Here is a 26,715-nt window from a genome sequence, read left to right on the forward strand (position 1 = left end):
CGACGCGGGTACCCGCGCGGGAAGAGGGAAGGTGTCCGACGGGCGAGGAGGACATTCCCCTCGCGAAAAGGTAAAAAGGTATAAAAGAGCGCGACCGAGAGACCCCTGGGGTTCTCTGACCTCGCTACACCTGACCTTCCCCTACGGATTTACCCGCTGCAACCCGTGAGTGACCTCGCTTGCGTGACCATCACACGCAACGAGGCAAGCCTATTTATTACTTATTATACAGAGCGGACTTCCCTCTGCAAGTGTGTTTTATTGCCCGCAGCAATAAACGTCGCTTGTTGCCTTAACCGTACGTAGCTGCGATTATACGCGCTACGGGTTGGGGAAGACCCCCCATCAGGCTGCCCAACGTGTGGACCTCTTGGGGCATCGGACGATAATTTTAAGTTTTGCTCGGTTCGAGACAACGTTTGTTTCAACCGAAGCGTAGTCCTAGCGTGGATTTTGATCGCTAGTGTCGGCGGCGTGCTTTCTTGAGCGAGGCGACGGTTGCTGTAGCGTGTTTGAACTTTTCAACATGCTAAGCCTTTTCGCGAGTGTTTTGTTGAAGTACACTCGTTGGTACGAGAGCGACGTGGTCTACATCCTGGGAGAGCGAGGCCTAGCGCCCGCGGAGCATTAGCAAGCCTGGAGCGAGTGTGTACGGAAGCCTCGTGGGTGGTCCGAATTTCTTATGTAAATAGCTTCTTCTATGTCTTTGACTTCGGAAGTCGCGGCTCAGGGAGCTGGGTGGCCGCGGGCCACGGGTGCCGCTACGGACTGACTGCAGGTATTGCGGCCTGGCACCGGGCGCTCCGACACCGTCTGGGACGGTGGGCGCTGTCAACTCGGATGCTGTGTGCACTGAGCGGGGTAGGACCACCTCACAGAGCTAACGCCTCCTCGCGGCTGCCTGTAGTGCCCATTGTGGGTGATTTTTTTTTTTTTTTTTTTTTTTTTTTTTTTTATGCCGGTTGTTGTCAAAGTAGCGACACATTAGGCCTAAGGCTTTACAGAGCTGCCTGTCGCACGTTGAGGGACACAACCTGGTGGACCGTGGGGTTGAAGTGTCGCACATTGCTTCCCTCATTAGTTCGCCTCGCACGAATTAAAATTACTCGGTCGACTCAAGAAAGTAAGCTTTGTTCACGTGAACTTAGCATCTGGAATTCCGCCCTCTCCCTTGCACTACTTTAATGTTTGTCGAGTGCGTTCAGTCTACGCAGCGTGAACGGAGTCACCCCTGGTTTGCTGTCACCTGCACATCGTCAGCGCTGCTGCCCCAGACTACAATCGAGCTACCCCAGGCGATGCAGATGCCTGTGGCCAGTTCGGCGCAGCGATTTCGGCGGCCGCCTGTGTCCGGCTCGCACCCCTCGGCGGATGGGACAAGAGCCGGCTGTCGCCGGCAGGGCGCGTCGGCGCAAGCGATTCTTTGCTCGTGCCGACTTCTGCGTCGCCGTTTCCGGAGTCCTGGGCTGGAGTCGTGCCATCGAATCTGCAGAGGTGGTGCTGTGACCAACGGACGCCAGCGGTGAACCCGAGGCATTGTCGGCTCGCATGTTGTGGATAACGTGCGGACATTTCCTTGGCGCGGCCACTGTCGCATATACTAGCTTTTTTTCGCGACGTGCGCTTTGATAGACCGTGCGATATGTTTCGCCGGAGTATGTGTAGTAATTTAAGGTTGGCAGGATGTGGGCATGCGCGACTCTCACGCGTCCGCTGATGTTGTTTTCCCCGCATAGCTCGCGTCTCCTGTAATCCGGCTTCTCCGCGTGGCTAAGCGCTGGCGGCGGTCGTGGTGGTTGCGGCGCATTGCGAGAGATGGCGCGAGTGTCGCGGTGCTAACGCCACCAGACAGCGGTATGACTTGGGAGCAAAAGGACAAAGGGCCTCCTCTTCGGCGTGGGGGCGGCGGGCAGCGCGGACCTTTCGCGCCATATCGTGCAATGCGCCGCAATCACCACGACCGCCGCCGGCGCTTAGCCACGTGGACAAGCCGGATTACAGGGGACGCGTGTGAGTCGCGCATCCCCACAGCGTAAACCACTTCTTTACACATACACCATACTTCATGCCCAGAGTGAATATGTTGCGTAATCACTTCCGAGTGAATTTCGAAAAATAGTTGAAGGCAATGTGCAATGTATTGTACAAGGGGTCTTAGGAGGATATAATTAAATTTCTTGCATAACAAACTGCATAGAAAGAAACAATACATAGGCGTATAAACAATACACAACAATACAATAAATGTTGATTCAATAATGAGTGGGAAAAGAATGTCCAGAATACATATTCGCAATTTAGTAAAGACCCTTGTTTGAACTCAGAAATAGTTGCATCTCGATGTTAGTGTCCGACAGGCCAGCATGGAGGAAAGAAACTACAGGAGGGAGCACCTCGTGATAATCTTGAAGTCTAGTCATATAAAAACTTTAACGGAGAACTCGCGAAAGAAAATGCACCATAGTCACGTGACAGGCGAGTGGAAGTTCTTTGCGCTTCACGTGGTCACCCATCCGCCCTGCATGATGTACTGTGTACGTGCGTGCATCTGTTCAATGCCAGTGGAATGTTTACAGAAGGAACGGCTTTCCTTCATAAACCTAACGAGTTACAGTTCCACCAACCCTTAACGAAACGGTGGCGTTCATCCCAAAAGGAACTAGTTCCAGGAGCGCCGTTCCTTGGAAGGCCGTTTCATACAACACTGGTTTTTGGTGCATGAGCTACAAGTTTGTAAATGTTGTGCTTCTATTTTTCTTGACCTTACCAATTTTTGAAAAAGTTCAGGCTTAAAATCAAAAATCCGCTTCCAACAGTCACTAGGAGGAGGAGGAACAAACGTTCATTTAAAGCAGCAGTTTAGTTGGCTGGGCCTAGGCCTCCCACGTGGGGACATCGAGGTCTTGCCTCTTCGCCGCCTCGCAGGCTTGCTGGGTAGCCCAGAGTTGATCGTCGAGATGGGAGCTGCGCAGGGCGGCGTGCCATCTCGACGAGAGGGTCACGGTATTATTTGTCGGATATTGGTTTTTACATTCCCATAGCATGTGGGGAAGGAAGCGCTTCCAACAGTCACTAGAATTTAATTTTTTTTCACAAATGCAACAAATTTCATTAAAATCGGTCCAGTGCGTAGCACACCAGTGTTCCTTGTGTAAATCAAATGGTGCAAGGCGATCAAGCCTCTTTTTGTAACAATGTTATCAGGTTCAACGTTTTAAGATATGATACATGCTCCTCTAATGCAAAGTAAAGCCTGATATGCCCCTTCTATCTCTTCTGAAACGGTATTTTAGTTGCTCCCTGCCTGCTCCAAGACGAACTATATCAGTTCCACCCGTTAATGTTATCTCTACTTTAGTTTTGGACACCTGGATTGCGGGCGCACATTTGATGTTGGGGCATGTTAGAATTGGAAAAGTACTGCCAAATGAATCATTGATGTGGTTTGATGTTTTTTCTGCATCTTGTTTAATTTGACCCACAGGATAATTTAATTTCGTTGGTACCATCAGGGTTGAATTAAGGGCCGTATTTACTTGTGTATGGCCTGCACCCTCACTATTTGGAAGGCAAAGATTTGGAAAAAAAGTTTCACTAAGCACCACTGCTGGATGGCACTAGTTGTCCTGCTGACAATGGCATCGTCACCGTATCATGCACTCGGCACCAAACCACAGCTTTGGTCACCGACTCTGATGAAGGGGCACCAGTAAGGCCTAGCCAGCGGGCAGCATGCCATTGTGGGAAGATCGCCCTTGAAATGTTTGAGCTACCAATAGACCACATCGGTGACAGGGCGCAAGATCATGTGCATGGGCTGCACTGATGTGCACGTGCATGAAGCGGAGTTTGGGTCTGCAGGCAGTCAGTCGGCAACCTCAAACGCCTACCAAGTTCCAGTGTGCACATACTGGACAGAACGGTCTATACTCGCGTGTGTGCTTAACCCCTTTTGTTCCTTCGACCAGCAGGGTTTGTCGATACGTTTCTGAAAAAAACGGCTGGGGATGAACGAGCTCAGCTCGTCAGCGGTACTTCGCATTTTTTAGCAATGCCATGGTTTTTTGTCAGTGCTTAATTGGTCTTTTAGTAGGTGGCAGCACACAATCCATGCAACAGAACAAGCAGAAGCGAATTAATTGTTTCTGAGGAGGTAAAAACGGTTGGCAACTGTGGTCTTTAAAAATAATTTGTTCATTTTTGGTCGGAGTTCGGGCTAATAGTGTGGCCATAGAAGGCGTTAAAGCCAATAAATCTCCAAACTGATTTTGTGCTGCACAGCCTAATCTGACCGTGGCAACAATCAAGATCGCGTTTGCGGTATCTGCACTTTGTTATGATCTGCGGCACACAATGGGTGGACACTGCACGCACCTGCAACCTCAGCCATCATGAAATTTCAGGCAAAGCTTGCTTTAATGGGGCACAGCACTGAGCAAAAGTCTGTAAACAAATTTTCTCCTCTGCTGGCACTTGAGAAAAAAACTATAAAATCGATTCTACTGTTGCAGTGCAATTTTCAGATTGCCCGATTAATTAATACGTTCTTGCAGCATTGTCCGTGACAAAAAATCGATCGGTGACTGTAAATTTGTTCAGATGGTCCGCCAATGGCTGCATTATTTTCTATAGTAGTCCGAGTTCCGTTCGAGGCTTCAGTGAGTAGCTATAAGGCTGCCTTGTGTAAAGCCCACACCTAGTAAAAACTAAAAAAAGTGCAGGCCTTACATGAGTAAATATGGTATGTGCGAAAAGTACAGCCATAGTGACCACATGTAATCCAACCATGTAAATAAATGAACAGGATGCTTTGCAGTCGCTAAGGTCTTCCCTGTGAAGGGCAGAGGGAGTTTAGAGTACAACTCGCATCCCAATTCATTTCCTACCCACTCTGCGAACACGCATTGGTGGTGCAAGGTTTCACATAGGTCCGCAGTAAGCTCATGCATCAATGTATGCGCTTCATGACCCATAGTGACAGGCACCGAATGCATGCAATGCTTGCATCTGGCAGTGGCTTTGCACGAAAATCGTATAGATGGAAATTATACATCATCAACTTGAAGGAAACTGGTGTGTCTCTTAAAAGGTGCCACAGCTAGCAATGGTGTTTATATTTCAGTGTAGTACAGTTCTCTGTTATTCATCGTTGCATGGTCCTTAACCTGTTCCCTATCGAGGGTGAGCCAGGCTAGTCGTTCGAATATGTACTGCTCCTTCCGAGGACAAGCTGGGCTCGTTCATGCTAAAATCTACAAACACAAGTTTGGTTTCACCACGCATAAGTTAGTTTGGGCATAAGTTATACCACTCTATTTTAGTGCTAAGAACACACCTTCTCAGCAAGCCTTAGAGTTCCGAAGCTCTGTAGTGATTTTTTTATTATTACTGTGGTTAAACGAACTCGCAGTTTATTATATCTTTTAGTATATTTTTAAAGACCTGTTCTGCAATAACAATACTCAATCATATTTTTTGCTCTTACTTTGCATATATGTTTGCTTGAACCAATAAAAAGAATTGGTATATTTGGGTTGTTTTTACAGAAACTGCTCGGCAGCAAAAGGCTTGACTCCCATATGGAATGGCTGTGACTCATAAGAACCCATAAGTTTGAATGTGCAAGAGTTCAGCAAAATGCTGAGTGCAAGTGCAGCTCACAAGGCCACAACACTTGGCATCAGGCATTCCACACTATAAGTATGCTACTCCTAAAATTGGTTCTCGCACTTTTTAAAACGAAGCTTTATGTGTCTAGGCGAAATTGCCCGTGTACAGAAAGTTATCATCAGCATTGGCTCCAGCGTCGTCGCCTTCTTCCGCAGCTGGCTTGTTGGTGCCCCTCAGGTTGTGTTCGTGCCACTATTCCTGCATTTGTTGTCGTCTTCTTCCACAGCTGGCTGCGTTGCCACTCATCATTCCAGCGTAGAATTTCACTTCTCTTCTGTCGTCATAGGGAGGCCGCGTTTACAGGGGTATGAGCCATTGCTTAAGGGGGTACGAGCCATTCATTGTCTTACGTAACAGACAGATTTAATATTGAAGCAATTTCATTTTGAAGAATCGCAAGCGGCAATGATGGGTGAATGCTGCTAACCACGCCACCGAGCAAACGCGAGACATCGAACGCAAGCTACAACAGCTGACTGCAGGCATACCGTTAGTGACGTCGTTCTCTCCATTGCTGCCGAACGTGGGTGTAACCTCATAATTGAAAAACACTTTAATGCAGCCTCGGTATTAACCTAGTGATAAACCCCAGGGCCGCACATTTTAGCTTCGCTGGTTAACCATCTTCATGAAGTGGAAGGGCCGACAAATTTTTTTTCCTTTGGGATTTTTATTTATTGTCTCACTATTCCTTCGCAGCTGCTATGAAATTTCATTATACCTTTCAAGCTTGATAAAACGAAGTCAGTAAAATCGGCACTTTACTTTGTTATATTGAAATTCAACCTTTTGTGCTATTGAGTACAGTCGCTGATGTATCTCTCTTAAATTATTATCAGACGATTATGCCAGTTATCAGACACTCTGAAAAAACTAATTTTAATGAGAAAAATAATTATTTTGTTTAATTTGAGAGTCTACAACCAAGGATACGGTTTTATGCCGTGTCACTGATATGTTCACATCGACTGTAAGAAGCAAAGCCTGCGGCGCTTTCGCGTCCACTCCATGTGCCGTAGCTGTGGCATGCGCTATCGTGAAAAGCGCAGGCAGAAGGGAGCTGCGGCTATCTAGGCTTGCCCAACCTTAGCACCCATTGCAGATTTCCTCCAAGGTAGAGCGGGCAGGTCACGTACGCGCTGGCAGCCACGCGTCCTGATGGCCGGGCTAGAGGACACCTACCCCCACTTGCTCGCGTGTGAAGATGGCATGTATCAAGCCGCCATCCTCGCCTCTCCCTCACTTGCTTTCTCCTATGGCCACCGGATACAGTGTGATAGGTGCAATAGGATCTTATCACACTTGGGCTTTATGCGGAACATGACTACTACAATGCTCCACCTTCAACGGCCGCTATCTGCGGCATGCAATTTGAGAGGTGCGGTCACAACCAGCCACATGTAATTCAACCATTTGACCACCGTTCGTGTTGTCCGTTTCCCTCTTCTTGTGTCCATGTCTGCATGTCTAAGTTTTTTCTAACATGAATTTGACCATCTATGTCAGTGCCAATTCCAATTTGTTGCCTCGGTATTCCTTCATGACAGCAGTGAAATTTCATCATATGAAAACCGTGTATAAACTCACTTCATAATACTGAGGTTCAAAATACATTCTATGGACAAAAAGTTATAGAAATTTAAATATTTTGTTAGTTTGAGAACTTCGTTAGAATATTGAAGTTTAACCCCCGTATTCAGAAATGCATCTTAACTTGAAGCCTATGTTTGACTTGATCTAAATGACACCTGTCGTGAAAGTGCCACAGAAAATGCGATGAGTGTCGATGAGAGGGCACATTCACACCAGGCATCATTTAGATCCAAGTCAAGCATGGGCTTCAAGATAAGAAACTGTATATGTCCTCCAACTTGCCGTCACTTTCAGTATTCAATGCTTCTCAACACTTTCACTGTGGCTGCACTTTTAGAGGTCTCGATTTCTGTGCATTATTTACTCACCAGTGAGTCATTTGTCATTTATCTGGTGCATCGTGACCTGCCAGTGAGTCATCAGGGAGTTGTGCTCCTTTGAAACATCCTTAAGGTGCAGAGAAATGGCGCCATATTGGAAGCAACAACAATTTTTTCTCTGCATTAACTTCTATCAAAGATGTCACTTGCGCGCTGCAGGAATGCCCTGCATAGCCACACAGGGGAATAACTGCTGTGACCCAAGCCACGGTGAATGTGCTAACACATTCACTGCAGCGAATATGTTTATGCAAATGCAACACAAAAGTACTCATCCGTCCACCACGCCTGCAAGAGACTTGTGTAGGCTGTAGTATACTCGGTCATGATAAATTCTGACGATTAGACGTCTCACTAGGGCGTGTTGGTATTCTCCAAATACTCTGTTGCCAGTTAGAACATTGTCGCAGTTAGGAGAAGTTTATGTGTTCACAATTAAAGCTAATGGCACATTGCTTTTCTAGTCTGTCAATGTCCCGAAAAGCAGGAAAGCGCACTTCGTTGAGTTACACAATTATGGGGATGCCTTGTTGTGCTTGAGCTAAAGAGTATTTTAAACCCATTTGCTGCTGCCTGCCGCAAGCACGTGCGTGGGCTTTCCATATTGCATGTTCTTTCCCCGAAAGCAGTAGTATGCTATATATGCACTGTTTGTCCACCTTGATTGCCTATTACAAACAGTTACTGGGAAAATTATGAAACATGCTTTTATTTACTGTTTAAAATCCTTCAAATTTCATTGTACTATTTTTCAAATCATAAGCTCTTTGTGCAAAAAAGATGTGGCAGAATCTTGTGCAGGTGATGAGCCCACTCTGCCAGCTCGAGGCAGATTGGTGACGGTCCAGCATCGTGCATACCTCATCTTTGGCACCTCAGAAAAGCTGTCTGTTCAGTTATTCCTTCTGCATTTGGAGCCTCCAGTGGTGAGCTGTTCCCAGCCAGGACTGCGCTAATTTCTCTTTTCAATCCCAGTGACCGAGGAAAGGAATATCTGCTTACTTTTTCAGTAGCGTCACCTACATTCCATGTCCATTCATCCATCTTCAATCCCTTTGGCACCCGCCACGGTGGCTTAGCGGCTATGGTGTTGCGCTGCTAAGCACTAGGTCGTGGGATCAAATCTTGGCCATGGCGGCCGCATTTCGATGGGGGCGAAATGCTAAGACGCCAGTTTCCCATGCATTGGGGGCACATTTAAGAGCCCCTGGTCGTCAAAATTAATCTGGAGCCCCTCTACTACAGCGTGCCTTATAATCAAATCGTGGTTTTGGCACTTAAGACCGCAGAATCCAATCCAATCCCATTGGCTTGGGAATGCATGAGCCCTCCTCTGGTGATTCCATATCGGAGCTGCCATCAGATTCGCTTTTTGTCTTCAGATGAAGGCGCCGAGAAACTACTGTTATACTACTGTCATCGTAAGGCTTGTCATTGCTGTCACTATTGACGAGAATGCTCGGAGAGAGAACGCCGGCCACCGGACGTGGCCATTTTTTCAACTACTCGAGACAATCAAAAAACAAACTAACTAAAACTTACAAAAGTCAATTGAAGCAAGACAGGTCATTATTTCCAGCATATCTAACCATGCTGAAATGAACCGACAAGTGGTGCCATCTATGGATAGCTTTGCAAAGTAAAAAAAAATGATGCCTGGTGATTCTTTGGCCTTGGCAATATTGCCACTGCAGGTGCACCCGGCAATTTGCCAGCTTTCGCAGTAAATGGTTTAAGTAGTCATGAACATGGTTGGGGTAGGTGCACTCACGAAAGAACCTATTTCATTGCCTTGTTGGCATTTTTTTTCTTGATCATTCTTTTTCTGCCCAACAGTTTGGAAGCAGATAGTGACTGGCAGTTCTGCTCATGTTTACATCACTTGCTCTTTTAAATGCTCTGTTCTTTTTAAGAAACTTACTGGAACACTGAGTATTCACTGCTGATTTGCTTAGGATTTGTATTTTCGGTCCCTCTTGAAAGAAAAGTTAATATAATCTAGATAAGTTTGCACCACTTTGTAGAAAACAATCTGGTTAAGCAGGACTTGTATGAAAACCTGAGTAGTAATTACCATCAGAATTAACACCATTTTGCACCCCTTGTTCATAAAGATGCTTATTCACTACTTCGTTTGTTAATAACACTGATACCAGAGTTTTCATCCAAGCTTCTTTAGCCATAAGCTTGTGTTTGCTTGACAACTTGAAGGCATGTTTAGGCACTCTTTCACTTCTCTGAATGTCAGGCATGAGATTAACTTTTTACATCTTGAATACCTTCCATGTGACTGTTTCTGCATTTGCTTTTACTGCTTCTTTAAATGTCTCTGTTCTTTAGAATGAGTGTACCCTAATCCATTTAGCTGTTCTATTGTACTATAATTTTCTCTATTTTCTTTCTTGTGGAAAAATAGGTCACAGCATTGTGGTAGCATGTGGAGCTTTAGTGGATTAAAATGTGCACAGTTATGTTAGGTACGGTGTGTATAGCATTATTCAAAAGAAACAAGACCAGTAGTAGCACACCCCGCAGGGGCGTCGGCAGTCTGCAGGCGTTTGGTGCGTTGCGACACCACGGACCCGAGCACTTGTGGTCAAACCTTTATTTGCCCATTTATGCCTGGCTGAGCATTGTGCGAGATAAAGGGATTCCTAATTTTTGAGTCGAAGCCTGTAGTCTTTTTGGAGTCTTTTTTTTTTTTTTTTTGGTAAGTGCACCAGTGTTTCACATTGTACTTACTTTTCCCACAATGATCTCAGTGCTGTGGTAGTATTGAGTTAAGCTACCTTTTATAGTCTGAGACGACACATCTGCAGCGGGGAGAAAGCTGCACCACTTACACCAATCTGTGCAATTCTGTTAAAGTAATTGCATCTATGCTACAAATGACAGAATCTGCTCATGAGTATCAAATGTGTGGTACCTACCAGCCTATGCAAATAAGGCGTCTTTTGCCATTCGTAAGGTATAGAGTCCCAAGTGAAATGTTTTTGAATGCACTTCTGTCCACCATGATTCATATTCGGTTGTTTATTTGTCATTTCAGTGATTAAGGGCTCATAATATTTGATGTTTATTATGGCTACATGAGAATTTGTAATTTACTACTGCAGCTACCAACTGATCCTTAGAACACCCTATTTTTCGAACCTGATATATTGTTTAGTGCAACAGGTGATATAAATTTCTAATGATATAGAGTGTTTCACTGAACATTTAGAATGTAATTCATGCTTGTGACATTGCAAAAATGGCAGTAATAAACAAAGTTTGCACTATCCAGGTTTTAAGCCTTACCGTCATTTTGGAGCAGCAATTTCTCATCCTTTCGCATCCCATTCATGTGCTGAAAAGAGATTCGTTGACTCGACACCAAACTTTTTTTTTTTCCTTCTTATTTTTTCCACAGCCTTCCCATGAAACAGCAGTGCTTATGCATAGCGAAATTTTCATAAAAAGCGGACATTTCTCAAAAACTAAAAATTTCATTGCGAAATCACAAAAGTTTGCTGCCGGACATTATGGTGCCAAGCGGCAAACATTCGTGGGAAGCTGGCTGCTAATATATTTGCACTAGCTGCCATTAACCATGGTTGGGGTTGAGGTGAAGTTCACTGATAACTGATTTCAGGTCCACAAGCGACCAATCAGCAACTAAGTCCGCCTTTGAACTTAATGGACAGTTCAGCGAAAAGTTGTAAGCTATGCAGTAAGCTTCAAATTGAATTTGTGCAGCTCTTGCAGCTTAAACTGCTAGAGTCACACAGCTAATGTTGCATATGGGACCTTTGCATTAGCGGCAATGTGTTGTGTACATCGGGCTGCCAACTAATGAATGCCATTCAGGTGCCATTCATGGCTTAGCTGCCATCATCACACACACGCGTCATAAGCACCATTACTCGTATTGTATTTTCAACATGGCTTTACCAGATATAGTACCAACAAATATGTTGGAATATCTGAGAATGGCTCTGCAGAACCACAAAAAATGCTAGATAACTGGCTACTGTCAAAATACTTTGCATGACATCGATTCCCACATTGCACTGGATTTGCATAATTTTTTTTCCAACCTACTCGATTATTGGGACATTTTCACCATGCCTATCCTATGTCATAAATTATGCTTCCCAGCTTATTATTCTGCATTTTACTACCTATATCTTGATTTCTTTGCTGCACTTAAAATAACTATATTCTTGTTCTTTCAGTCACAGTGTTGAAGAAGTATATTACAGTATGTACATTCGATGCAGTTTTTATTCTGATTTCTGTTATGTTCAGCAGTACATGTATTTTGGTATTCTGCTTGTTTTATCAGAGTTTTATTCTTTTTAACAGTTGGTATGACAGCAAAATATTGTTAGGTAGCCAATTTACTTTTTGTATTACCGTTCTAGGGCTCAAGTTGCAATCGTGAGTTCTCTGCATATGCTGGTGCAAGAGACTGTTAATCTGGCAAAACTTTTTCTAATCTTATTTTTTTGTTCTTTGTGTTACTCTATGGTGGTTTGTTGCTCATCACGAAGCATTTAGTACCGTCCTATTTTCATTTTAACACATCTCTAATATAAATCAATTATTTACTCATTCTGTTCAACATTTTATGTTTTGTTTTTGTTGCACAGTTGTTATGGTTGCCCTCTCAATGGCAATTTAGAAGGTTCAGGTTTGTAATTATGACAAAATAGGTGGCTTTTACTTCATAATATTTCTTCGACCACCTGCTACAAAAGAGAAAGTAGCTGCTACAAATTGCCAGTTTGTGTGCTACAAAATAAGCTCGAAAACACTTGTCTCTTTCTTGATTGTGCACTATTTATCTTTGTATTTGTTATACTTATCAACTTCTGTTATGGTTGGCAAAACAAATGACGATGCATTAAAACGGCTTAAAGGAAGAAAATCAACAAGAATGCTGCAGAAGCATCTGACCACAGTGCAGACATGTTGACCATTAAACATTGCTGTGTTTTCTATATTTGAAACACAGATGTGTACCCTCTACTGTGGTATGTCAAGGTGCAAATAATGCCCACTAAAGTTTTAGTTATGTTATGGACTGTTATGCAGTAAATACCGGTGATCATAAATAAGCACCATAATGACACAAAATATGTAATAATGTAGCATGCTTGATCAAAAGTATGCAGTCTCTATTCAAAACTGCATAAAAGTGCAAGCATCCTTTTTACCGACTCGGGAGCCGTGTAGTGTTGCATGTTGTATGAGAAAATGATTTGTTCTTGTATGGTCAATGCAGAGGGGAGACCTTATGTCTATGGTGCTTGTACTGGCATGGTGCTGAGAACACCACATATTATGTACCCAGACTATTTAGCTAATGGAAGGTGCACTTGTATTGCTTTCGTCACTGCTGAATAGGCTTTGGTGAAGGGTGTGAAACTGAATGAAAGGGTCGGCATGGTCAGAGTGGGTAACGCTTTTTATAACGAGATACATATGTATGTTGTACCAAATTTAACTTTAAAAAAAAAAATCTATTGAACTGGCAGTAATACGTATATATATTTTTTCAAAATGTTACGTTTTTTCAAACTATCAAAGACTTCATAAAAACATTACTTGACTGCAGCATGAACAAATGCTACAGTCAACATACTCTCACTTTTGGATTTCTTACAAATCAAACACTTTTTTCTCTGTGAAAGTATGTGTGGTTTTTACAAACCTTATCATTAAGCACTCATAGAGACCCAGCAACATGGGTTCCTAAAAGAGCCACCTGCAACACAACTGCTGGAAACCTCTCACGACATTACAGTTGTATTGACAAGCAAGGCCAAATTGACATGATCTTTTTAGACATTGAAAAAGCTTTTAACCACGTTTCCCATTCGAAGCGTTTAATTAAACTTAACCTCATACTACAAAACAACACTTTACTTGGGTGGATTGACGCTTACCTTTCCTTTCGAAAACAGAGTTACTGTTGATGGCACCAGCTCTGATTCACACACAGCCAGTAACTCAGGCATCTCGCATGGTTCAGTGCTAGGGCCACTTTTTTCCTAATTTTCATTAACAACATTACACCAGAAATTCCACTAAACATCAGGTTATTTGAAGATGACTGCATCTTATGTCATGAATTTCGTAGTCACTGTAACCAGGACCTCTTAAATTTGGCATTATTAAAGATACATGCCTAGTGCACAGTGTGGTGAATTATGGTAAATTATGAGAAAACAGTGGCTGCGACTAATGCGTAAACAGCTTCCCCTTCAATCTGTTTATGCTATAAATGACCATCAACTCTCTTTTGTAATGTCTTAGAAGTATTTAGGTCTCATATTCAGCTCGGATTTTAAATGGAACAAGCAAGTCTACTACGTCGAAAAGAAAGCCTTACGGCAATTGGGCTTCCTAAGAAGATCCCTGAGAAGGTACACACCAGAAATAAGGTTACTTGCATACAATACATTTATTCACCCAATGTTCAAATATTCTTCAGTTTTTTGGGATCCCCATAGTCAAAGTAACATTAGAAAACTTGAAAGCATCCAATGAAAGGCAATTAGGTATATATACAATCGGTACAGCTGGCACATTTTACCGAGCACTTGTTTAAAACAGGCATATACTATCGAGTTATTATAGACACAATGACGTAATGACAGACTGAATAGTACATGTTTTTGATTTACCATGGAAAGCTAGGCATTGACAAAGGTGCATTGTGTCAATCACACGGCACCCCACACTCTCCTGGCATTCAAAGGAACTGAGGGAATACGCTAGTTAACAAATGCATCCAAAAACTCATTCTTCCTGCACACTGTTACATAATCGAATCGGTTGCCCGCAAAAACAGTTGAATGTATAGATGGTGCAGTCATTCACATCCGCACTTGAGGGACAATCTTGACAGTGCTTGTTTTCTTTTTTGTATTACTTTCTAGTTTCAGGCATCGGGTACAGTTTTCAGCCTATACTGATGGTCATTTTTCGTTCAGTTCAGTGTTATCGCTCAAATGTTCACACAATTATTTTATTACTTTTTTCTTTTTTTTTTGCAAATTGTGTATTTTTTCATTGTTTGAGATGTGTAGGACCCGCTATTTTCTGTGCACTTGATACTCTTTCATGCCTCACTTTACATTAAGTGTATTGTTTCACACATTTTTTGTTTTTTTTGCTGTAATGTGTTTGGCGCTCTTTGGCCAGAACTGGCCCTTGCGCCATTAAAGCCCATTAATCAATTAACCATTTTCCTGTATTACCCACTCCTGCTATATGTCAGGGCTAGCAATAATTCGAAAATAAATAAATAAATCAGATTATTAAGCAAGTGATAATTGTCGGCCAGCCATGCTTCTTTTAATAATCATACCGAAAATCTCCTTCAAGACCACCTGAAAAAAAAATAATAAAAAACCCCACACACACACAATCATCATTAGCACTATTATCTATGTTCTTTGATTTCTTCTGTATTTTGTAAGTACAGTTTGGTCTTCATTATTTCATTGTGCAGGATCAAGTCATTCTTCCTCTCCAACAACTGCTGAAAATGAGAAGTTGCAGTAGGGACACCTCCGCCACTGTGACTTCTTTGACTACAAAACTGAAAAACTGTTATGTCTGAAAGCACACAGAAGGGCCCACACAGGCGAGCATCTGTTTAAGTGTCATTTGTACCCTCTGAGCTTCTCGTGAAGGTCTAAGCTCAAAGAAAACCTACACATTGACACAAGCGAGAAGCCATTTCAATGCCCTTCATGCTTTCTGAGCCTCTCGCAAGGGTGTGTCCTAAAGCTCAAGATAATCTGGCGCATATTGCACCATCCCCTAGAATACAGACTTGTGAAGCTGGACTGATATGAAACCATTCATTGAAATTCTGGCCCTTAGTTCATACCATGGTGCATGATGTGATACATTTCTTATAGGCTCATGTTTTTGTTGTGTCTTGGTTTTTCTTTATTTTATTCTGTTTGAGGAATTTCATTGTTTTCTTGCAATGGAGTATTTAATAGCAGTTGAGTATTTAACTTTCACTAAGAATTCAATTCACACTGTTTCAGAGAGCTAAATAAATTACTGTGTTTGCTGAATGTGCATTTTTAATTCTTCTTTATATGTTAATGCTCACTAACAGCATGTAATCATCTTTTCGTATCATTAACATTTTATTGTGTTAGATGTTCCATGAGAAGTTGAGTGATGGCACTTGGAAGTCCATTTATTTTTGCCATTGAATGCACTTGTTATGAGATATTCATCAGTAATTGAAATTTTTAGCGGAGTGTTATGATTCATGGTTTTATTTCTTTTCTCTATTGGTTCAACCACAGTCATGCTGCCACCTGTGTGGCATATTTCTCCACTTATATCTCTATGAGATCGTATATTGACTGAGCCATGCCTTGACATATACACTGTACACATTGCTATTGTACAAGAGGCAAGATTATGGGCTAGTCCTGTTTTCTAGGCCTCAAAGAGATTCTCAAAAAGTATGTGCCAATCTCTGTGAAGAGTGTTTCTGAATACCAAAATCACTTCGCTGGATGTGGTTTTACATTTATAAACTGCAAGAACTAGCGGTGTGTTGCTCAATGTGGTTACATGGTGCAGTAATGCACCATTTTTGATAAATCTAAACATGTGAGCAGATAAGCACTATAATCTTAGTGGCCCATTTAGATATTGCATGAAGTACTAAATGGATACCTTATGTAATTTATTTTATGCTGTTCAGTGCCTCTTGTGTTGTATTCTTTAGTGTGGTAACAACAGTAGTGTACTATGGCACATTGTTAGTTGTATTCTTCACAGTAGACCTGACCATGGAGTGGACTTATGGTGGGCATTGCTTGTTCTGAGTTAGGCTAGCTCTTGCACTGTGATACAGCGTATTTGGTTTACTGTTTTGTGACATGTACATCATATTATTATTCGCTGTTCATTATTGACATATGTAGTTGTTAAGGTTTTTTTTTTTCTTTGTCTTTTGTGCTTAGCATTAAGAGGACTCAAAATGAAAGTAAACAAGAACAATGCTGCAGCAGCATGTGACCCGACTATGCAGACATACAGTTGAACACATTTGTAACAATATTCAAGTGCCATGAAAATCTCATTGTTATAACCAATAATTGTTATAATTGGGTTGCACAAAAAAAGGAATATGAGACAAACATCCAAAGATTTTAATTAGAAAGAAGCACAGTCACTTATAGCATTAAAGGGTTTATTAATACTCAGCTGTAGCAATGAGAAGCTGTGGCCCTGTGGACTTTTGTGTGTGTCCAATGGTAAAATAACCCACTTACCAGAATGTTTGCATGCTGCATTATGGGTTATAACAATTAAATCTGGTTACTGGGTCTGTGCATCGAAAAGAAAAGGGACGCGAAATCCAAAGAAAGAAGAAAAAAAAAATACGAGCCGCCACATTTGTCTGCGTGCTCTGCATCTATGCTGCACCTGCCTTTGTGCTGCTCACCCGGCATGGCACGCCTTTGTCGAATCACCAGCCTCGGGCATCTCTCTCCTGCCTCTCTTACACCCTTCCAGTCATGGAGGAAGGCAAGCGTAGGAGAGGCCACGGCCAGCACGGACATGTTAGAGAAAGTGTGGCGGAAGTCGCATGACGTTTCTCACTAAGGAACACTGGGTCTGGTACCCCAAACGTCAACGTTGCCATAGCAACCGTGCTCGTGCAGCTCTCGCTTCTGCTCTCAGTTTCTGAAAAGTGAGATGAGGGTTTTCCGCCCGTGTCTTTTTCGCAGCACATTTTGTTCGTGAGACAAGCTGACTTTGGAGTGTGGTATGAAGCTTGAAAGTTGTGTTTTGGGTCTGTGAGTGTGAGTGTCAGCCGACAACAGATATACTCAAGTAATCACGGCACGGGTATTCATCGTCTTCTTCAATGTGCCATGGAAAAAGCACAGGAGCGCATCTGCTTCATTAAAACTGATACAGAAGTTTCGTAGGCTTTGTTATGACTGCACGTCAGCAGTACCCACTTCCGGCGGTTCGTAGCGATGCAAGTTCAAAGCTCACGCCTATCTGCTCTGGTGAGCTGATTGGAGGTGCTAAAGGAGATGGCACACCAACATGGCTGCACTTCTTGGTTCAAAAACGGGATGTCAGGGCCTCCTATTTTGTTTATTTCCTCCATGCTTCCAATACATGAGTCGACTTTGGAGGGATGAAGAGAGACACTAGAGGGGTCGCACGAGGGTGGTGATGCGATGAAGGTGTGCCATGCGGGTTGCGTGGCACAAAGGTGGGTGTGGCAAAGGTATGGGGCATGTCGGCAAATCCAGCGACTTGCATTTTTCTTTCTTTTTTAAGTATTTAGCACATTTTTTTCCAGTGCACCCACCTAGTAGGCACATTTAATTGTTATCACCGACAATGTAGCAGGGAAGCATTGTAGTAAGCGGTTTATTTCACCATAGAACACGCACAAAAGTCTGCAGTGCATTAACTGCTCATTGTTTTATTTGATATAATGATAAAACTGGTATAGTTATAAGTAGGTTCGACTATACTGATCATTGAGCATTGCTGTGTTCTAGATGTGAAGCACAGATTTCTGCCATCTACTTTGAAAACCAGTTGCAGAATATTAGTTTGGACCAGGCATTATGTATTAGGGCACGTGTGTGGTCCAGAGAAAGTTTATTTCACTGAGTGCTTGCAGTAAATAGCTCAGATGACGAATCACCAGCATAGAACCACAAAATACTTGTAAGAAGGGAGTGTGCGCGACCAAGAGCATCCAGTCTCCATTCAAGGCTTAATGAGCAAGTGTGCTTCTTGTCACCTCAGGAACCTTATGGTGGTGCATTCTGTCGGAAAAAAAAGTGGGATTTGGTATTGTATGGTCATTATAAATGGGAGACCTCATGTTTGTCTTGCTAAAAACTCTGTGATTGAAAAGTTATGCTTGTCCAAGAGACAGCTGCGGCGGCTGCAATTTTGATGGGGGCGAAATGCATAAAACACCCAGTGTACTTCAATTTAGGGGCACGTTAAAGAACCCCAGGTGGTTAAAATTAATCCGGAGTCCCCCACTACGACTTGCCTCATAATCAGATGGTGGTTTTGGCACATAAATTCCCATAATTTTTTTTTCTTTTAGAGAGTGGTTATTTTGACATTCCACTGGGAAGAGCAGATGCTCATCACTTCTACTATTTTGATTGTGGCCCGTTCACTTATATAGGTCTCGTTACATAGGCATTGACTGTGATTTAGGGCAGTGAAATGAAAGCGTCAACATAGTCACACTGGGTAACACATTCTAATATGGTGTCTGGATGCCTGTGCACCAAGTCTGATGTTTTGGAAAGTTGGAAAGAACATATCCTAAATAAATGCGAGTGACATAAGTATTTTTGCTGCGCTGTGGTATGCACGTTGTTTTTATGTGAATATTATCAAAGCTTTCATGAAAGCTTTTGCTGTACCATGGCAACTTAGCATGAAAACTTTGCTGTTTTATTTGGCTGAAGAAGCTGTAGCACATGCTAGCGCTACAGTCCACCTCTCTCACTGTAATTAATATTACAATACAAAGCTTTTTGTGAAAGTATATTTGGTGTTCACAAATCTGGTAATTAAGCAATCACACATGTATATATTGAGCGAATGAGAAAAGTCGATCAGCTGTGCTTTGTTTGATCTTTTCTGAGATCATCAAGACCTATTGGGCGAACAAAAGACTCGTGATAAGTACAAGCACCTGTGTTCTGATTTTGGCATATCGTAAGTGCAGTTTTCTTTTCAATGTGCAGGATCAAGTCATTCTTCCTCTCCAACTGTCGAGTATGACAAGTCACACCAAGGACGCCTCCACCGCTGTGATTTCTGTGACTATGAAACTAAAAGGCTGTTTGATCTGAAAAAACATAACAGGGTCCACACAGGCGAGCGTCCATTTCAGTGCCATTTGTGCCCTCAGAGTTGCTCGCAAAAGTCCAAGTTGAAGGAACACCTGCGCATCCACACAGGCGAGAAGCCATTTCAGTGCCCTTCATGCCCACTGAGCTTCTCACAAAGGCACAGCCTGAATGATCATTTGTGCATCCACTCAGGTGAACGGCAGTATCAGTGCCCTTTGTGCCCTCTGACTTTTGTGAATAGCTACCGCCTGAAGAGGCACACACGCACCCACACGGGCGAGCGACCATACCGCTGCTTCGTCTGCTCCAGGTCATTTGTGCAGTCTTTTGACTTTGACAGACACATGAAAAAACACCACCATTACACCAATCAGTAGGTCACCAGAGAGGTAGGTGTGCATTATATATTAGTCTAACTATGAATCTACTCTTGCATAATATACTGCATGGTGTTCTGGTGCATCAGGAAGCAAGTGTTGTGCTTTGTTCTTATATGTTGAACTGCTAGATGATTTGGCAGGATGTTCCAGCATAACCTAACAAGTTGTCGGGACATTTGTTGTAGTGACATTGCTTGCATTACAGTAGCCATGTACTTATGGTATGCCATCATGTGAAAGCACAACCAGTTAGCAGCGGTCATCTGTCGACTATGCCTTTAAAACATATGTGTGTGCAGTAAAATAGTCATGATAAATTCTAAATGTTAGGCCAATGATCAATGCTTGTTGTGTCCTCCAAATATACTGCTGCCTAAGTGAACAGAGTTAAAAAAATGCAGCAGATTGAACGAGTTGGAATCTTGTATATACAGTGAAGCTTTATGTGAGTGCATAAAGAGTGAAAACATGAGCACACGCACACAGGCAGACAGACAGAGAGGGAGAGCACGGGTGTGCACGTGCACGCATGTGTGCGCACACACAGAAACAATGCGTGCACACACACAGAAAAAAGCGCAGGCACACAAATTATGCTGAGCCTTTTGTTAAGGAGAGTTGCTGACTACTAGCGAGTACAACGGATGCCTTGAACACATCGTGGTTTCAGAGGCAGCATGTGCATACATACGTAGTGCAATTCGAATTTTATCTGCAAGGAGTGTTTACTTCCTCATTACCGTGTAGCCGCAGATGTGCGAAGGCACGCTTTCTGGTTCTTTTTTTTTTTCTATCCCCGGTACGGCCGGCGCCACTGCAGACATCAGCATCTGCAAATCATGTCATTTAAAACAGGAAGAGCTGCAACGGTAGCAGCAGTGTGGTTCTATTATGCTAAAACACACTAATGGAATTTGAATGAAACTATCAGTACAAAACAGGCTCCGTGCGAGTTTTACTTTGAGTGATGGTGAGCGCTAGTAACGATGCATGCCGTATGTATGACAGTGCTGTTGGCAGATGAGGCAAAATAAAAGCTCCTTATTGAGCAGCCCTGCCCTGCCTTCATGCCGTTACCTTTTTGACGTATGGTCGTTACTCTTTTGACGAATGGTAATGGCTACAAAATACAGACGCTGTGGTTTCACTAGCAACATGTTTCTTTACCTAATACTACCATGACCATGATAACGTGCTGATTCCGACAGAAATCGCTCATTGAGTCCCAATATGAAGTTTGCTTGATTCCGTGCTCAAAATAAAACCTATCATAACTTCAGCTGAAAGCCTGTGCACTTGAGGAGTCCCGTCGCAGGGACTGACAAACAGTCAGTCGGCATTTCTGATGTGACAATCAGCCTAGTGTTCTGTTGCTCCTTGCACCATGCCTTACTGCATTGTGGTTGCCCAAACTACTGCTCCAGCCATCTTCATGGCAAACTAATTTAATGGCGGACACAGCAGAAACAAGCTCCTTGAAAAAATATAAATTCCACTTTTGCTATAAAATGTGTTGTGTTCTCGAGTGTGCAAGACACAGTGGAGGCCATTTAGCGCAGTTTACGAATCACGAGCCTCAGTGATTCATTGGATGACGTCGCAATCCTCTTAACCAATTAGAGCCCATTAACCAACCCGTGGTGTCTCTCGCAGCCGCTGCTGCTCATCTTTGTTAAAGAAATGTGACTTCTGGTGATTTGTAGCCAGCTAAAAGGGTATTTTTGTATTTGGGGAGGGAAAAACTAATATTTTGCTAAAAGCTCAAATTTTTCAAGAAAAGCTTCAGTTTCCCTTTAAGCAATATGGCTGCATTCGAAGAACAACCTATTTCATAATCTTGTTGGCATCTTTTTCTCTGCATTCACCACTACTTTGCTGCATACAATGATTTGAAAGTGAGAGATGTCCAGCAATCCTGTCTCATGTTTACGTCATTTTGTCACTTGCATATCGTCTCAACAAAACACACCTTGCAACTCTCATTTATTGCGTCTAACTTGACTATGTACTTGTCTTTTTCCCCCTCTTGAAACACGGGGTAATCTGTAAGATTGCACCATGCCATAGTATTCAGCGTAGTGACAAAAGAATGATATGAAAACAATAATTGAAATTGTGGTCCTCAGCACCAGTACCATGTGGCTTCTTGGTCATAGCAGTGCTTATTCCACACTTCATTCCAGATAACACCTCTACCGTGGCTTCCATCCAATATCTATCCGTAAAATGTATTGGCTGGCTTCAAACTCTAAAAGCTTATTGTAGCGCCTGTTCTCTACACTACTTTAGGGCTAGGGTGAACTTCTTCACTGTGTCAATTTTCCTGCAGGTGCTTCTATGATTCTGCTGTTCAGTTTGAGGTACCTTTATTCTTTATACATTTAGATATACTGTCATGCTATCTTGTCCTTTTTGCTGCTGACTCTGTCAGTACATTATGGTAGCATGTGGAACTTATTCAGTCATATGAGTTATGCTATGCAAAGTTTTATAAGGTATTGCATGCACAGCCTTTGTCAAAGGAAGTGAAGACAATAGGAGCACGAGTGCTGCCTCGTCTTTGAGGAATTCTCAGTGCTGGAAAGCTGTGAGGAGTGAGTACTCTCTGATGCTTTGACTGATGCCAACACAGCAGGAGGCCGACAAGACATTTCGTATTCAGCTGCTATCAGTAACATGGTGATTCTCTTTCTTTCGGCAAAGGCTGTGCATATTGTATTTTGCCTTGCAGCTGGCGTGAGAAGTTGATTCTTGGCAGCACTGTTCTCCATTTTTTTTCTACCTGCATGTGTATCACCAGTAAATTAACAATGCTATGTTCGCATTCCCACTATGTAGCAAATTTAGAATCTGTGATGACTTTTGTTCATGGCTGTACCTTTGTGAATTTTCCTTCATCACTCACTGTAGCTGGTGCCGTCAGTACTTTTTACAGGCGCGTGGTAATATAGGATGTTTTATGTTCGTCTCACATTTTTGTTGTCTATTTAAAATGTGTACTCTTCCTTGGAGCTTTATTTCTTATTACTCTGTTTGAGCCATGTCACATTCTTCTTGGATGCAAGCATTCCTTTACAGTAATTGAATAATTTTGGTTCAGTTAGAATTCATTTCACACAGTCTTTTTTGGAGCATTGTAAAAATCAGGGTGCTTTGTGAATGTACTGTTAAGCATTGTTTATATGTTGTTTTTTGCTCGCACCTATACAAGTAACCTTCTTTGCAATTGTCTGTTGATAAACTCAATCTTTCTCTTTCTTAGTTCTACTATCCTTAGCATTTTTATTCTGTTAGATCCTCCAAGAGAATTTCAGTGATGGCATTTGGAAGTTTCAATTGCTATTGCCATTGAAAGCACTTGCTATGACAGATATTTATCAGAAACTTAGATTGTATGCCAGTTCTTAAGACCCATGTGCTTTCTTGATTCCGACATTTGTTCATGTAAGACACCGGCAATTCTGAAGCCACTGGTGCTACATTTTTCTCTAGTACAGAGTTCACACAGATTCTTAAAGGCTTGAAAATTCTTTAAATTGAAAATCACATTTTCAGTGCCTTGAATGCCCTGGAATTTTGATGGTTCCTTAACCATTCTTAAATTCTCCTTTAACAGTTACAGTCGTTGAATGAATAATCAGACTTGCAGAGGGTCACCAAAATTTGAAAATGAGGAGTCCAGAAAACTACCTTTATTCTGTAAGTTGCTGGGAAAATTTGTCAGTGCATTATCATATGCACCTGCCCTGATGCATGACATGTCAGTATGTATTCTGCACAATGGTATGGTATGATAAATCTTTATTACGGTCCCTCGGAACACGCGTCAATGTCAAGATAAAAATATTTGCAATCCCTAGCACCAAATTCGTAGTCAATGGCTGTGTTTTAAGTGGCATGCCATGCTCGCATTTTGCATGTCATGGCTCTCAAACACTTTGTGGGCAGTCTCCTTGTTGCCATAGGGAGAAAAATTTGCAACAGCAGACCATACTCGGAAATTGTCTGTGACCATTGACGTAGCCAGGGAAGGGGTTTGGGGGGGTCGAAACCCCCCTCCCCCTGAAATTTTCTGACAAACCCACTCCCTTTCCCACGGAACAGAAAGTTTCAGGAGATGGGCTCCTAAAGAGCGACATGAATAAAAGGGAAAGCTTGAATGTGAAAGAACGGCGAGGGCTAGTGGCAGACCAAAAGTGTTTGGGGGGGGGGAGGCGTTGTCATGGGGGCAATCCCCTCTCCCATGCACGGAACATTGCGGCCCCACTCATGGTGTGCCTCTGCCTCATTCTGGATCGTGTTAACTATAACTGCTGAGGGGTATCAGTGCTGAAACTTGCATACAGATAAAAATGGGACGAGCGCGTGCATAAAACTTAGGGGCATTGTCTATCCCCACCAGGCCTTCGTGTCGTCGAAGAGCGTCTCACTTCTGGTACTTGACAGAATCGTCGGCCACGCTTCGCGAAAGAAAAGCATTCTGAAAGTATTGCGACTTGCTTATCTAGGCAATGCATAATAAGCACACCTCCCCCCCCCCCTTTTTTTTTTTCTTTTTCTGTCCCTTGTCTCTGACTTTCATTGCCATTATCCGTGTTATTTCTCCCCTTCTGCATAAACAAAAATAATCTGTGTTCGTTTTATAACACATGAGGGAAAAAAAATGATGCTAGAGATCCATCACCCTAAAAGAAAGAGAAAAAGACACTGAAAGGGTTAAATGCTCTCTTAATTAATAACTATAAAATGCTCTTCCACCACTTCAGATTTATTCAGTATTTGGTTTTTGTATCTGTCATGAAACAATAATCTGGCAAAGATAGTACCTTGCCATAAGATACAAACTGGGGAAGCTAAACTGATATAAAAACATGAATTGAAATTTCGGTCCTCAGTACTTTTTATGGTGCATGATGGGATGTTATCTTTTTCTATTAGACCCATGTTTTGTCGCCTCTAGGTTCCAGTGCTACTGTTCCTTGTGGAGTTCTTATCTTTTATTGTATATTCAGTTTGAGCTTTATTTTCTTCTAGCTCATAAATGTTCCTTTACAGCAATTGAGTACTTAACCTTGCTTAAAAATTCAATTCACACTGTGTCTCTGAAAACTAAGTAAATTACTGTTTTTGAAACCTGCATTGTTAATTGTTGTTGATATGTTAATGCATGCACTAATGGCATATAATCATCCTTTTATATTAACAGTTTATTGTGTTGGATGCTAAAAGCGGTGATGGAACTTGAATCCTCTTTATTTTTGCCATGAAATGCGCTTTTGTGAAAAATTCATCAGCAATTCAAATTTTGAGCTTCGTGTTATGATCTATGTTCTTATTTCATTCTGCTTTACTCATTATGTTTATACTGTGTAATAATGCACATTATTGGACAAAGTTAAACATGTGAGCACATTAGCACTATAAGCCCAGTGGACCATTTATATATTGCGTGGAGTACTAGATGATTCATTACATAATTTATTTTTATGCTCTGCAGTGCCTGTTGTGTTATTCTTTTGTGTGGTAAAAGCAATGGAGTACTATGGCCTATCGTTAGTTGTATTCTCTACCATGGACATGAACGTGGAGTGCATTGATGGAGCGCATTTCTTGTTCCAAGTTGAGCTACCTATTGCATTGCAAATCACATACTTGGTTGACTTTTTTTTTTTTTTTGCAAAGTGTGCATAATCTTATTCTTCAGTGTTCATTATCAATCTATGTCGTTGTTTGTAGGTTATTGATGTCTTGCATGCTTGGTAAACAAACAGTGACTCATTAAAGCAACTCAGATGTTGAAAATAAACAAGTGGAAATGCTGAATCAGAATCTGACCATACTACGGAGACATAGTGATCATTGAGCATTGCTGGGTGTTCTAAGCATCATGTATGTAGTAAATAGCTTAGGTGACAAATTACCAGCGTAAAACCACGAAAAACTTGTCAAAACAAAGCATGCTCGACCAAGAAGATCTGGTCTCAATTCAACACATTGTGCAAGTGTGCTCCTTGTAGCCTCAGAATTGTATGTTAACGCTTTCACTTGAAACAAAAAATGTGTGGGGGGAGGCCTTGGTTTTGTAACGTTAGTGCAAAGGGGTGACCTCACATTTGTAAGTTTGCGTTTTGTACAATCATGTGGTTGAGGAGATTGTACTTATCCAGGAGAGTGTTTATTTTGGCATTCCGCTGAAAACATCACTTGGTTTTTTCTTGTACTGTTTTGATAATGGCACCTTCAATTAGCCGCTGGTGAAGGGCACAGCACTAAATGAGAACGTTGATATGGGCACAATGGCTAACATGTGTAAAGATGGGGTGGGTCTGACATTTCGACAAAAAATACCCTAAATAGCTGACATTGACATAAATTTTCTGCAACCACGGAGGGTATATGGGCTTATTGGTATGGCATCTTCTACTTTGTTGCAGCATAGGCAGAATGACAGGGACACAGAAAGGTACATAAGGCAGCACACAGTGCTTTGCTTTGTCTAACGTGCCTTTCTGTGTCCCTGTCGTTCTGCCTGCACTGCAACAAAGTCGAAAATAAGTTTTCTCGCTGCACTGTAGTATGTGTATTGTTTTTATTTGATTGTTATCAAAGTTATCATGAAAACATTTTGATCACTATAATTATTTAGCATGAAAACTTTGCTGTTTTGTTTGACTGAAGCAGAAGCACATGCAAACAGTACACTCTACCTCGTTTCACTTTAATAAATTTAAATGGTGCAAAACTTTTTTTTTTTTTAGGAAAGTGTGTTCACATTTCACAAACCTGGTCCTTAAGCAGTCACAC

At 42.3% G+C, this 26,715-nt stretch overlaps 1 long non-coding RNA gene across 1 annotated transcript; it reads left to right on the top strand.

The window, feature by feature from the left end:
* On the top strand, positions 1 to 26,119 carry LOC125944733 (uncharacterized). The gene is made up of 4 exons (XR_007466416.1): positions 1 to 165; positions 15,148 to 15,292; positions 19,431 to 23,699; positions 23,749 to 26,119. It is a non-coding gene; the product is annotated as an uncharacterized LOC125944733 (long non-coding RNA).
* The last annotated feature ends 596 nt before the right edge of the window (positions 26,120 to 26,715 follow it).

Source organism: Dermacentor silvarum, chromosome 4 (assembly GCF_013339745.2).
Source record: "Dermacentor silvarum isolate Dsil-2018 chromosome 4, BIME_Dsil_1.4, whole genome shotgun sequence".
NCBI lineage: Eukaryota > Metazoa > Arthropoda > Arachnida > Ixodida > Ixodidae > Dermacentor > Dermacentor silvarum.